The sequence below is a fragment of the Peromyscus maniculatus genome, chromosome 23 (assembly GCF_049852395.1).
Source record: "Peromyscus maniculatus bairdii isolate BWxNUB_F1_BW_parent chromosome 23, HU_Pman_BW_mat_3.1, whole genome shotgun sequence".
NCBI classification, from domain to species: domain Eukaryota; kingdom Metazoa; phylum Chordata; class Mammalia; order Rodentia; family Cricetidae; genus Peromyscus; species Peromyscus maniculatus.
In genome coordinates this window covers 62,276,496-62,291,696 of record NC_134874.1, presented here as the reverse complement: position 1 = coordinate 62,291,696, position 15,201 = coordinate 62,276,496, and the positions used below count along the sequence as shown (strand labels likewise).

Below are 15,201 nucleotides of genomic sequence, written 5' to 3'. Positions count from 1 at the left end.
ATAGTATTTGAGCCAGGCTGTAAATCCTGCTGACAATTTATTCTATTGAAATGGTTGCCATGCATTGTTCTGAGTGGTCAGAGCTGGACCTCATATTACTGCTGTGGATATCACTCTATATAAAAAAAAACACTGATGACTGGTGACCTCAAAGTGGTCCATTTGGTAAGGAGAATGTACTTGTGTGTACCTAGTTTAACTTTGCACCCATATTTGTAGTTCATATATTGGTTGACATGTGAGATACTGCCTCAGATATGCTGATTGTGAAAAATTGTTTTCAGCATGCAGAAAATGAAACTCTGCTCTCTATTTTCTTCCATACACAAGCTCTGCACCAAATGTGCCATAGACCAGATACCCTGAAAATTCCAAAGACACAGTAGAGAAAATACTCCCACTTCTAAGCACAGGTAAGAATTTTCTGAATAGGACTCTTGTCCAATAGTAAATGAGACCAAAAATCAACAAATAGGATCTCACGAAATTAAGACTTTTTATTTCAGCATAAGAAAATATAATTTAAGTGGTAGCATACAGAATATGAGAAAATCACTGGTGTAATATTGGCTTCAGTGTTACTGTGTAATTAACTTCTTTCTGATCTGGTGAGGCCTGCACTATAGGAAGGATTTAGTACCTGCTAGTTGTACCTGGTCAAAAGACATTGGCTTGACAGGTCATAGCCCTTTAGATGATGCTACTATTGTTACTTAGTGTAGTAGCAACTCTTTTGTAAATATTTTTTTTTTTACACATAGATCTCTTTAGCTCTCAGTCTTGGCCAGAGGTTCTCTTTCTGTGGTATGCAGCAGCAAATGCACAGCCTCATAACTTCAAAATATTGAAATGACCATGAATGCTCATTTTTAAATGGGACCTGTAAATCAACCACTTCCCCTAGGATAGGACACATCCTGGAAGTGGGTCCTGAATGTCCTGACTGAGCATGAGGGAACTGCTGTGACATGCTGTCCTTTGGACATGACATAACCATTGATTACTCACAAGCGCTGTGATCACCTGCAGTTTCAGGTGACCATGTTCAGGACTGACTGTGAACACACCTATCTGTCTTGAACCGGACAGCTGGAAGAGGCAGCCTGCTGGTGGAAGACAAAGCCTACTGAGCCTCTGTCTCAGTACAGAAAATGAAAAGGAAGCTAGAAGTTGGCCTTTTATGTTACTTATCAGTTCCCATTTCTTTATCTGTCTGCCTCCCAGGGAAGACTGTGATTCCTATTCCCTCAAATTAATGAGTTTATTGAGGTTAATACAGGAGTATATATATGGTATTACTTATAGGAATATGAATAACTCTAATGTGTGACATCACCAAGGCTCTCATTAGAATGGGTGACTCATGAGGACTAGAACTCTGAATGTGTCTGCTTGACTTGTTTGCAGCTGAATGGGACAGAGGGTCTCATTTCTTCAGTTCTCCTTAGTTATCATCCATTTAACCTTGGAAATGGAAGGGCCTTGTTAATCCTGTAAGTTTCAGCTTTCCCAGCCATGGTTTAATTGCTGGATATTATGAACCTCTTCTCTTTTTTCATAGAACTTTCTGGGACTTAAGGGAATAGTCCTGCCCAGGAAAGAGCACACCAGTTGGATACTCAATATCAAATGGTCATTCCTGAAAACATATATGCTAGCTATACATAATGATTGGTTTCATTTAGGAAATATAACTATATATAACTATATATATAACTATACCTATACCTATAACTATAACTATAACTATATATATATATATCTTCATGTACATATATATGTATAATCATGTAGCAACAATTAATGAAAATAGAGGTCATTAATTAGAAATGGAGCAAGGAAGAGTATTGGGAGGGTTTGAAGGATGAAAGAGAGGAGAAAATAATGTAATTATAATCTCAAAAATAATATAAAAGTATTTCATGTCATAAAAAGGAAAACTGTTACACAACACTTCACCTTTTCCTTAAGATGTTAGTTGTTTCTATAAGTTCACATTCTCCCATGGAGCTCTGCAAAGGCACTAATTATAAACACCAGTCCAGAAGTCCCTGGTGAATCAACCATTTTATGTTTGACCTCTTCTGTAAGCACAGCCCAGTGCTCCATCATGCCCAGTGAATTGGCCGTAAAGCACTGCTTCTTTCACATGTATTTTATCAGCAAAACCCCATCCTTCCTCCATCATCTTCCAGTCTGCGTGAGACCTCTGCCTGTGATAACCAAGCATCCCCAATGCTTCCTGTGAGCCAGTCCATCAGGAATAATCTCTCTCAAATTTCATTAGATTAGATAGCCTGTATTTCAAGGAGGTGTAAGTAAGTACATGACTTACTTTCCTACTTCTACAGCACTCAGATTGATCTCATGTTTTCTCATAGCCTACAATCCCATGAGCCAAGCTTTGGCAGGATGTTCCACTGACCTTTTGAAAGTCTTTTGTAATTCAAGCAGTTGAGAGACAGAATACTCCCTGAGTAACACAGTCTCTTTTTGTAGGCCATTTTAAGGCTCTCAAATGCAAGTTCTAGCATTGATTTTCTTTCTTTTTTTTTTTGTAAAAAAGGTTGAACTATGTGACAACTTCTATCACCTTTATTCCAAAGAGAGAATTACATCCTAATTATATATAAGTGTAATGAATTTTGGCCTAAGGAATTTTAATGAATATAGTAGTTTCATATATGATCTTGATTTGTTTTATCTTCCATAAAACTTCTGACTTATGATTAACTCTGTTTCCTGGCTTTGTGTACATCTTTCTATTTCCATTTAGAAAACTCTATGGATTTTACCTCTTGACAAAAATTTATTTAGTGAGAAAACTTTTTTATGAACTTCATGGCAGATAACTAATAAACACTGAATATATAACTCATTGAATTCATTATATCTAAATTATATTTGTCATAAAAAACAAACTAAGATGATGTGTTTACAAGTTATTAAAGTATCAAGTTTTTAGATGTAGGTTTTTAGCTGGTTTTAAGCACAGTTGCATTTTTTAACAAACACTTTTACACAAATGATTTTTAGTGTCACAGTGTCAGAGATCTAAGGAATGTCACATTTCAGCAGGTGCAGGGGAGGATATGTATTAGAAAGAGTTTGGGTGGGACAATATGGAGAATAAAACCCACAGAGAAAAGTTTTTATTTGTTATAATGTAACTAGCATTTTATAAGGCCCTGTAAAAACTTAGGGAGGCAAAAATGATTATAATATCCTGGATGAATAAGGGAAGAGCAAGAAGAAGGAGAAATAGAAGAGTAAGAGTAGTAGTGGGAAAAGATGGATGGATGGATGGATGGATGGATGGATGGATGGATGGATGGATGGAGATAGATGGATAGATGGATTGATGGATAGATAGCTGATGGAAAGATAAATAGAAAGAAAGAAGGAAGGAAGGAAAGAAAGAAAGAAAGAAAGAAAGAAAGAAAGAAAGAAAGAAAGAAAGAAAGAAAGAAAGAAATAGAGTATATACAGTTTTTCAGGCTATACAATACAGTGGATATTGTGTCCACTGAAGGCAAAATAGAGTCATAACATTTGTCCTTTTTCCTCCATATTTGTCAGAGAACTAGTTATGGGTGAAGAACTCTGGATTTTTTTCTTTCATCATCTGTATCCTTTTGAATCTGAACAATTCTAGCACTTCTGGTTCCCTGAAATAGCCCTCAAATTTAGTTCCATTCCAATTATCTCTCAGTGGTCTCACTTTTACTTTAGGCTGATATATGAGGTGAGGTGGGACAGACACTGGTCATCCAGGGAGCCCTGGCATTCTAGACTTCCCAAAATCTTTCTAAATGAATGCTCCAGGTTTTGTATAGAACTCTAGAAAAGGAACAAGGAATCCTGCCTACAGCATATGATACAGAAAGGTTGTAACACAACAGGTTGATATGGATTATTGTAATGGAGAGGCAAGAGTCTCTGGGTCAGGAATATGCGAAAGGCTAGACACTCTGAAGATAAAATTTAGACCACTTTTTTTTTAGAGCTGAGGGCCAAGCCTAAGAACTTGTGCTTGCTAGACAAGCACTCTACCACTGAGCTAAATCCCCATCACCTGACTTTTAAGGACATACTTTAGAGAAAAGTCAGAGGGAAATGGGGGACTTAAGACTACCAATGTATGATGCCATTTCATACTTTCCTAGAATATGTTGGACTGATTGTCTTTGGGGGATGTTATTTTTATAAAGACAACAGACTTAGTAGGGGGGTTACTAGCATTGAGGTCACCGGCATGAGGACACCCTAATCAATGATTAGTCTGGAATTCTTTTTTTTTTTTTTTTTTTTTTTTTTTTTTTTTTTTTTTTGGTTTTTCGAGACAGGGTTTCTCTGTGTAGCTTTGCGCCTTTCCTGGAGCTCACTTGGTAGCCCAGGCTGGCCTCGAACTCACAGAGATCCGCCTGGCTCTGCCTCCCGAGTGCTGGGATTAAAGGCGTGCGCCACCAACGCCCGGCTAGTCTGGAATTCTTTAAGAAAGGAGGAGATGCAGCAAGTTGATGAAATGAAATATAGAAGTGACTGCAGTTGAGAAGTTAGGATGAGGTGGGTCACTCCAGAATGTCAACCAAGAAAAGTCAGAATAAGAAAAATTACATATGGGAGGAACTCTGACAAAATGTGAGAAAAGTCTGTATTTGTTAATGCATTGGTGATTGGCATTACACATCATCCCGGGAGTTTAAAAAAATACAATGGGATCCTTCTTTGAGAAATCATTTCTACAATTGATAAAATATTTTATATTAAGTGCAACTCTCTGAAATCATGTCAGAAAAGAGGAACATTATGGACCATGTTTCTGTTAAAAGAAGTAGAAAAGAATCATTGAAGCAGATTTTGGGTTAGTCCAAGGTTCTTGGTAGAAAATTACTTTTGAGACGTGTTTGTTCCTAAAAATATCAGCTGAAGTCAAGATTTGGAGTTTTATCAGACCACAACAGCATGCACTATAACACCATTTGTATTATGCTATGTCCATATTCATTGGTTACTCAGATGAGAGCTTGGATCATGGTGAGTGGCACATCCTGGCTTTCATGTACTGAGGATGATAAGTGTTGTAAATGGAATGTATGTGATCCACATAGTTGGTTCTCAGGATGGCAACATATCTGTACATGAAGTCTGTGAGTCTAAGATCTTCAATAAACATTCTTCTGTGTGTCTTTTTTGAGGCCTTGATTGACTGTAAAACATCAAGTGAAATTGAGGTCTAGGATCAGACTGCCTCAAGGTTTCCTCTAACTACCACATGTGTTACTGATGTCCATTTGCTTTCATCTGTTAGGGAGCCATTGGCTCAACTGACAAGGTGTTTCTGGCTCCCTTTTGGTTAGGGTGTTGGATGAAGAAGAGAATATTCTGCCCACACATCCTTAAAGTTCAGGGCTTCTGAGTTTAATTCTTGCTCAGTAGGCTGCAAGTCTCAACTGATAGCAGTTTATGGTCAGGATGTTTCTTCTCTTGGATTGCCTGGACTCCTTTCACACAGGGCTTGGTCCTTGGCTACTTGATATCAGGGTTTGGCCTAGGAAGAGTTCATTGTGGTTGGAGCAGGCTTCATTTAAATTGTCTCTTCACACTGCACTTTCTAGGGTCAACATTAAGTCTGACCACGTATCTCTCATTGGGTTGGCAGGAGCTCTCTTGATTTTAGAGTTTGTGGTTTATCTTCAGCAAGGTCTATGGTTGGCCTGTAACATTTCCACTTTAGTTTGTTCTGAGTTTTGTATGAGCTCTAAATTCTTCCCCAGTCAATATTTGCCCCAGACCTCCTTCTTCATTTGGAGAGTGTCCCAGGTCTTCTTCTCTCCCTATTTTGGTTCAGGCTTTTGTCAGGAAAAGTGTTAGGCTCCTGTGTTCTCCTTTTCCTGCTTTGCCCCTGGCCTCTTTCATTTGAGGGATTGGTCTGGGCCCATGTCCTTTCTTATGTTGTCCCAATCTTCTTCAGGGTCAGAGGTGTGCTGAGGCAAATTCTCATCTTGGTGAGGGCCCTGGCTTCAGTCCAGGTAAAGTTGGGGCATAGATACTCTCCTTTTCTTTCTTTGAGCCAGGTCTTTTTCTTCTGAGGGATAGCGTAGGACTCACCTCCCTCTTGGTTGGGGCCAGCCTTCTTCATGGTCAAGGTTAGGCATGGGCAGTCTTTTCTTTTCTTTTTGTTTCATTTCAGTTTGTTAATTTTCCTTCTTCTCCTTTGCCCTTGGCTCTTCCATTTAATGGACTTGCCCAGGAATACCTCTGTTTTCCTCTGGGCCAGAGCTTATTCAGCTTCAGGTTTTGGTGAAGGCCTCTTTTAGGTCATGATTTGGCTTTTTCATTCCTAGGATTGGTCCCTGGCCTTTCTGGGTGAGGGAAGCCATTGCTAATGTAGGCGTTATTCTTGGTCTTCATCAAGTTCATCCTTAGGCCTTGGAATACTTCTCTCTTGACATCATAGTTCAGTGTTTAATCCTGGTCTACTTTCACTTTAGGTGTTTAGCAAGGGTTTTTTCAGGGGGCATGTTGGCCTGGGGTACTTTCAGGGTGTGTCTGTATCCAGTCAGCTTTTGTGTTAAAGTTAAGCCTGGTTACATTGATATTCTTGGACTGTTGGTACCTGTTTCTCTTAGGGTTGATGTGGGGGATACTTTTGAATGGAGGTTTGACTGAAGCTATTTTGTATTTGTAATTAGCCTTGGATTATGTTCAGGCTTTCTGTATAAAATAACATGTGGATATTGATAGAAGACTGTATTTATTGTGCTTCTCTTGCATCTCAAGTATATTCTGAGGAACATTGGCTCTTTCAAGGGAAATGGGCACAGACACCAACTCACAGCGCAGACTCCAGATGAAATAAACTACATATTACACAAATAGAAAGGTGAAGTAGGGAGGAGACGGTGGTGCTTGGGAGAGTCCTTGCTGTTGCATTGGTGACTGTGGCCACCATGTGCAAAATTGTTGCTTCTCAGTAAAGATAACAAAAGAGAGTCCTAACAAGGTCTCTGCTGCCTTTCCTTCCTTCTGTGGTCTGCTCCCATGAAGGCATATCACAGTCAGTTAATTTAACAGCAGAGGCTGGTCCTCTATTGATCTAGAGGCTGCCTTGATAGGCACATGTGGGTTGTACAGATCTTCATTGGGCCTCTTATGCAGTGTGGGCATGGTGTCCTCTCCTGTATGTCATTCATGGCATGCACTATGAGGGTATTCCTCTTGTTCTTGCTATGGAAACACTTCTCAAAATGTCATTTGTCTTCTACCTTGAACCCCTGGAACAATGAACCATTCCTTTGTGATCCCTTTCAAGAAAGCTCCTTGTCATGTCTACTCACTGATGTGAGATCAGGTCTTCCCACAAAGAATGTCTGCACTGATTTACCAGATTGATTCCTGCGCATGTTATTATTGTTGTGAATCATAGCCCACTTTAATAGAGTGAGCTGTCAAGGGCACACATGTAACCATGACAATGATTCCTTGTGTAGTGTCACAGAGGCCAGGCCACACTCTGCTCAGTGAAGCACAAAAGTGGTCAAGCTATGCAGATGTCTTTGGACTGGTAATTAGGGGAGGTGTACGAAGGCTACATTTATCATCATTGCTTGGGGACAACTTCCCACCCAATTGTCCTGTCCTACTACAGAAGCTCACTGCTGAGAAGAGGAAGGTCATTGGGGAAGGGTCAGACTCAGTCCGTATGTATATGGTTCAAATACTGGTCTATCATTTCTGAGACTCAGTTTATCATCAAGAGTCTCTCTTTATGAAGCTTTTATTGTGCCATCTGCAGTACCTGGGTTTGGGGAACAGAGCTGTTTGAAATTTTGCCCTCCAGCCTGTCCCTTCACCATCATTAAACACACCTTGAAGTGGGATTGACCAGAAAGCAGAAAGCCATGAGGCTTGCCCTACCTCTTCTCATCATGGTAGTTGATGACTTCTGAAGCTGTCACTCACTGGATAGCAGTGTAACAGCAGTCCATCCTGTCCCATTTGGAAAGTGGAGTCCTGGGTCAGGTGCTGACTCTGCCTCAACTGTTGTCACCTTTTCTAACAAACACAAGTGGAGATTAGTAGTAGAACACAATGGACATATCCCACTCTGGGCATACCGCTTCCCAATCTCTTAGTGTCCCTTGCCTTCATGCCTCTCTCCTTCCCTGAAAGTTTATCCCTCAAGGCTGGTCTCAGATTTCCAGCAATCCTTCTAACTCAGGGTCCTCATTATTGGTTTCCCTTTTTATTCTTCTTTGTGGGATGACTCATCCTTAACAGACTTGAGGGCCAGCTGCCCCAAACAATTGAAAAAGATACTTTCTGAGAGGCAGCCTGGGTCTGCCTAATGGTCTTAGCAACAGCAGCTGAAACATGATCTGCAAATGACCTGGACCAATGAGAGACATCCATGTCACACCAGTTCATGCATATTCATCAGACCTCCCGCCCCCATGGAGGGGTGGATGGTATATAAGGCTTGCCTCTAACTGAATAAACTGAGCTTGTTGTTTCCACATTCTCCCTGAGTCTGTGTGATTTGACTCTGTGCCTACTTGGCCCCTCCCACAAAGGGAACAACAGCAAAAGACTCTGCTACACTTCTTTACCATGGATGCTTTTTTCTTGCCCTAAGGCAACATTTGAAGGGTATTGGGAAGGAGGCATCTTAGCTCTCTGAGGAGTTAGTCAAGGTATCACAGCGTTCCATTCCCCTATCTTACTGTAGATGGAAACCTACACTTAAGAATTGTGGCATGCAAAACTCTTAATCACCATAGGCGGAGTAAACAAAATATTCCAGGATAAAACCAGATTTAATCAATACCTGTCCACAAACCCAGCCCTACAGAAAGCACTAGAAGGGAAAATTCAACCCAAAGAAGCTAAACACATCCATGAAAAATCAAGCAATAGATAATCCTACACCAACATACACCACAGAAGGACAACACAACACAACCAAAAAAATAACAGGAATTAACAATCACTGGTCATTAATATCCATCAATATCAATGGTCTCAACTCACCTATAAAAAGACACAGGCTAACAGAATGGATTAGAAAACAGGACCCATCCATATGCTGCATACAAGAAACACACCTTAACTCCAAAGACAGACACTACCTCCGAGTAAAGGGCTGGGAAAAAGTTTTCCAAGCAAATGGACCTAAGAAACAAGCTGGTGTAGCTATCCTAATATCTAATAAAATAGACTTCAAACTAAAATCAATCAAAAGAGACCAGGATGGACATTACATATTCATCACAGGAAAAATCCACCAAGATGAAGTCTCGATTCTAAACATTTATGCTCCAAATACAAAAGCACCCACATTCATAAAAGAAACACTACTAAAGTTTAAAACGCACATCAAACCCCACACATTAGTAGTGGGAGACTTTAACACACCACTCTCACCAAAAGATAGATCTACCAGACTGAAACTTAACAAAGAAATAAAGGACCTAACAGATGTTATGACTCAAATGGACCTAACAGATATCTACAGAATATTCCATCCTAACACAAAAGAATATACCTTCTTCTCAGCACCCCATGGAACCTTCTCAAAAATTGACCACATGCTTGGACACAAAACAAATCTCAACAGATACAAAAAAATTGGAATAACCTCCTGTATTTTATCAGACCACCAAGCCTTAAAGTTAGAACTCAATAACAACAAAAATTATAGAAAACCCACAAACTCATGGAAACTGAATAATACCCACCTGAAACATCAATGGGTCAAGGAAGAAATAAAGACAGAAATTAAAGAGTTCCTAGAATTCAATGAAAATGAAAGTACAACATACCCAAACTTATGGGACACTATGAAAGCAGTGCTAAGAGGAAAATTCATAGCTCTAAATGCACACATAAAGAAGATGGAGCAATCCCATACCAATGAATTAACAGCACAACTGAAAGCTCTAGAACAAAAAGAAACAAACTCACCCAGGAGAAATAGACGCCAGGAAATAATCAAATTGAGGGCTGAAATCAACGAAATAGAAAACAAGAGAACAATACAAAAAATCAATGAAACAAAGAGTTGGTTCTTTGAAAAAATCAACAAGATAGACAAACCACTAGCCAAATTAATCAAAAAGCAAAGAGAGAACACCCAAATTCACAAAATCAGAAATGAAAAGGGAGACATAACAACAGACAATGAGGAAATCCAGAGAATCATCAGATCATACTTCAAAAACCTGTACTCCACAAAAATGGAAAACCAGGAAGAAATGGACAATTTTCTGGATAAATACCAAATACCAAAATTAAATCAAGACCAGATAAACCATTTAAATAGACCAATAACCCCTAAAGAAATAGAAACAGTCATCAAAAGTCTCCCAACTAAAAAAAGCCCAGGACCAGATGGTTTTAGTGCAGAATTCTACCAGACTTTCAAAGAAGAACTAATACCAATCCTCTTCAAAGTGTTCCACACAATAGAAACAGAAGGAACACTACCAAACTCTTTTTATGAGGCTACAATTACCCTGATACCCAAACCACACAAAGATGCAACAAAGAAAGAGAACTACAGACCAATCTCCCTCATGAACATTGATGCAAAAATACTCAACAAAATATTGGCAAACCGAATCCAAGAATACATCAAAACAATCATCCATCACGACCAAGTAGGATTCATCCCAGGGATGCAAGGATGGTTCAACATACGGAAATCAGTCAACGTAATACACCATATAAACAAACTGAAAGAAAAAAACCACATGATCATCTCCCTAGATGCTGAAAAAGCCTTTGACAAAATCCAACACCCCTTCATGATAAAGGTCTTAGAAAGAATAGGAATACAAGGAACATTTCTAAACATAATAAAAGCAATTTATAGCAAGCCAACAGCAAACATCAAATTAAATGGAGAGAAACTCAAAGCGATACCACTAAATTCAGGAACAAGACAAGGCTGTCCACTCTCCCCATATTTATTCAATATAGTACTAGAAGTTCTAGCTAGAGCAATAAGACAACAAAAGGAGATCAAAGGGATACAAATAGGCAAGGAAGAAGTCAAACTTTCACTATTTGCAGATGATATGATAGTATACATAAGTGACCCCAAAAACTCTACCAGGGAACTTCTACAGCTGATAAACTCCTTCAGTAAAGTGGCAGGATACAAGATCAACTCAAAAAAATCAGTAGCCCTCCTATACACAAATGATAAAAGGGCTGAGAAAGAAGTCAGAGAAACATCACCCTTTACAATAGCCACAAATAATATAAAATACCTTGGGATAACACTAACTAAACAAGTGAAAGACCTTTTTGATAAGAACTTTAAATCTCTAAAGAAAGAAATTGAAGAAGATATCAGAAAATGGAAGGATCTCCCATGCTCATGGATAGGCAGGATTAACATAGTAAAAATGGCAATCTTACCAAAAGCAATCTACAGATTCAATGCAATCCCCATCAAAATCCCAACACAATTCTTCACAGACTTGGAAAGAAAAATACTCAACTTTATATGGAAAAACAAAAGACCCAGGATAGCTAAAAGAATCCTATACGATAAAGCAACCCTTGGAGGCATCACCATCCCGGACCTCAAACTCTACTATAGAGCTATAGTAATAAAAACAGCTTGGTACTGGTATAAAAACCGACATACGGACCAATGGAATCGAATTGAAGACCCTGACATTAATCCATGCACATATGAACACCTGGTTTTTGACAAAGGAGCCAAAACTATACAATGGAACAAAGAAAGTATCTTCAACAAATGGTGCTGGCATAACTGGATGTCAATATGTAAAAGATTACAAATAGATCCATATCTGTCACCATGCACAAAACTCAAGTCCAAGTGGATCAAAGACCTAAACATAAATCCAGTTACACTAAACTTAATAGAAAAGAAGATAGGAAGCACTCTTGAACGCATTGGCACTGGAGACCATTTCCTAAATAAAACACCGACAGCACAAACCCTGAGCACAACCATTAATAAATGGGACCTCTCAAAACTGAGAAACTTTTGCAGGGCAAAAGACACAGTCAATAAGACAAAAAGACACCCAACAGATTGGGAAAAGATCTTCACCAACCCCACATCTGACAGAGGATTGATCTCCACAATATATAAAGAACTCAAGAAACTAGACATCAAAGCACTGAACAGTCCAATTAAAAAATGGGCTAAAGAGCTAAACAGAGAATTCACAAAACAAGAACTACAAATGGCTGAAAGACATTTAAAGAAATGCTCAACATCCTTAATCATCAGAGAAATGCAAATCAAAACGACTCTGAGATACCACCTTACACCTGTTAGAATGGCTAAGATCAAAAACACCAATGACAACCAATGTTGGAGAGGATGTGGAGCAAAGGGAACACTCCTCCACTGTTGGTGGGAATGTAAACTTGTACAACCACTGTGGAAATCAGTATGGCGGTTTCTCAGAAAATTAGGAATCGAACTACCTCAAGACCCAGCCATCCCACTCTTGGGCATATACCCAAAGAATGCTGATACATACCATAAAGATACATGCTCAGCTATGTTCATAGCAGCACTATTTGTAATAGCCAGAACCTGGAAACAACCTAGATGCCCATCAACGGAAGAATGGATGAAAAAAATGTGGTACATATACACAATGGAGTACTACTCAGCAGAGAAAAACAATGAAAGCATGAAATTTGCAGGCAAATGGATGGAACTAGAAAAAATCATCCTGAGTGAGGTAACCCAAACCCAGAAAGACAGTTATGGTATGTACTCACTCATTGGTGGATTCTAGATATAAAATGAACAATCAGACCACAACCCATAGAACCATAGAGGCTATATACATAGCATGGAGGTCCCTAGGATGACTGTGGCATATAATCAATTTCAGTTTTACTCAATTATTGAAAAAAAAAATAGCCAAATGAATGGAAACACATGAACTATGAACCAAAGGCTGAGGGGCTCCCAGCTGGATCAGGCCCTCTGAATAGGTGAGACAGTTGATTGGCTTGATCAGTTTGAGAGGCATCTAGGCAGTGGGACCAAGTCCTGTGCTCATTCCATGAGTTGGCTGTTTGAAACCAGGAACTTATGCAGGGACACTTGGCTTAGTCTGGGAAGAAGGGACTGGACCTCCCTGGACTGAGTCTACCAAGTTGATCACAGTCCTCGGGGGAGGACTTGTCCTGGAGGAGGTGGGAATGGAGGGTGGGCTGGGGGTAAGGGGAGGGTGTGGGAGGGGGGAGAATAGGGGAACCCATGGCTGATATGTAGAACTGAATGGTATTGTAAAATAAAAAATATATATCACAAAAAAAAAAAAAAAAAAAGAATTGTGGCATGCAAAGAAAAAAAAAAAAGAAAACAAAACTGAATTAACAACTTTTTCTACTGGTCCTCAACCAATCAAATCTCAGTTGTAAAAGAAAAACTGTGGGGAAATTCTTCCTGTGATTTCTAGATGAAGTATTAGCATTGTGCTACCCTCAAAGCCAGACAGGATTTAGGGAGGGTGGCCTCAATTAAACCAGCTATCTAATCACAGAGCTTGAAAAAATTTTTCTGTCTACAACAGCAGAATCTGGAAGAAGAGACGTTACACAGTTGCCCAGCAGAGATGCCTCTTTGCTGTCTCAGCCTGGATGCCTGTGGCAGCAGTTGCATTAGGAACACCCCACCTGGAAGTCTTCCTGTCAACATCATTGGATCCTGGGAACCCACAATTTCCTGCTCTTCACCAAGTTCTGGATGGCCAGTAACTATTGTTAGACTTTTTGATGGGGGTAATTTATTGTAATCTGAAAGAGCAGTGGAGGAGAAAGGAGAAACTGAAAACTTATCTGTGCTTGGTGTCAAATGGTATCTGAGGGACTTAACATGTGACATCGATTGTAGATCTCCATCTAAGAAAGACGCTGAAACATCTACACATTGTTAGTAACATCTTAGACAACATCAGTGCTCTAGAAGCATGGAAGTTCCATGCACAGAATGAAGCATGATCAAGCATGCCCCACCCCACAGTAATAGTGCTACTACCCCATCGTAAAGGATGAAGGCACCATCAGTGTTGTGCCAAAATACATACATGCTTGTTTCCATACAACACACAAAAATATGTGCCCACATTCATACATTTAAAAACATATATGTGTCTACACCTTTGCATGCACGCGTGCGCGCGCGCACGCACGCGCGCACACACACACACACACACACACACACACACACACACACACAAAGAGAGAGAGAATTATAGTTTGAAATTAAAATAGATGTATAATAAATTGGCAAAACAAGAAATTAAAAAGAAACAAACAACGTTTGTGGCATTGGTATGCATGTGTATGGTATGCATGTTGTATGCAGAACTATGACTATAGTTGTGTGCATATTTTCATAAGTATCTATATGATATACCTAATATGTACAACCATATCTAACTGTATATACATGCGTATATAAATATAAAGATAAACTGGAATCCTAACTCCCAGACACCAGCCAAGGAGGCAGCAGAACTTTCCTAGTGGCCGGCTTAATGTGTTTGCTCTTTCCTGCCTTCAACTCTGAGTGCCTGTTATGTTTATTAACAGTATCATTCATTTGAAACAAAATTCTGCACAAATTTTTCACAATGCCCTTTAATATTAAAATATTCTCTAACTTTCAGAACCACAAGAAAACACTCTAAGGCAAAAAGCCACGAGTTGATCATGAAAAGTACCAGGGAAGGGCCAATGAGATGGCTAGTTTGGTGGAAGGAAAACGCTTACTCTTCCTAATTTGTTCATTGACCTCCATATGGACAGAATAACAAAAAGGCATGGCATATATTGCATGTTCATTCTCTCTTTATCGTACGTATGTATTTATTTCCTCATCTCTAAATAAGTAAATAGATAAATGTTATTATTTTAAATATTAATCAGAAAATATCTATACACTCATCATATGAAATACTTAATTTTTAAAAATAATGAAAAAATTCTCATGCAGCTCACAACTGTTTGTAACTCCAGGACCAGAGGTTTCGACACCCTCACACAGGCATACATGAAGGCAAAACTCCAATGCACATAAAATAATGAATAAACAATTAAATATTTGTAGGAGTTAGTGGGGTCAGTAGCCCCACAAGCATCCCACAGAACTAAATAACCTAGGCTCATAATGATTCAGAGACTGAACCA

At 39.2% G+C, this 15,201-nt stretch overlaps 1 long non-coding RNA gene across 1 annotated transcript; it reads left to right on the top strand.

Annotated features, from left to right (window-relative positions):
- Nucleotides 1–322: 322 nt before the first annotated feature.
- On the top strand, nucleotides 323–13,843 carry LOC143270561 (uncharacterized). The gene is made up of 2 exons (XR_013047757.1): nucleotides 323–413; nucleotides 13,584–13,843. It is a non-coding gene; the product is annotated as an uncharacterized LOC143270561 (long non-coding RNA).
- Nucleotides 13,844–15,201: the final 1,358 nt, after the last annotated feature.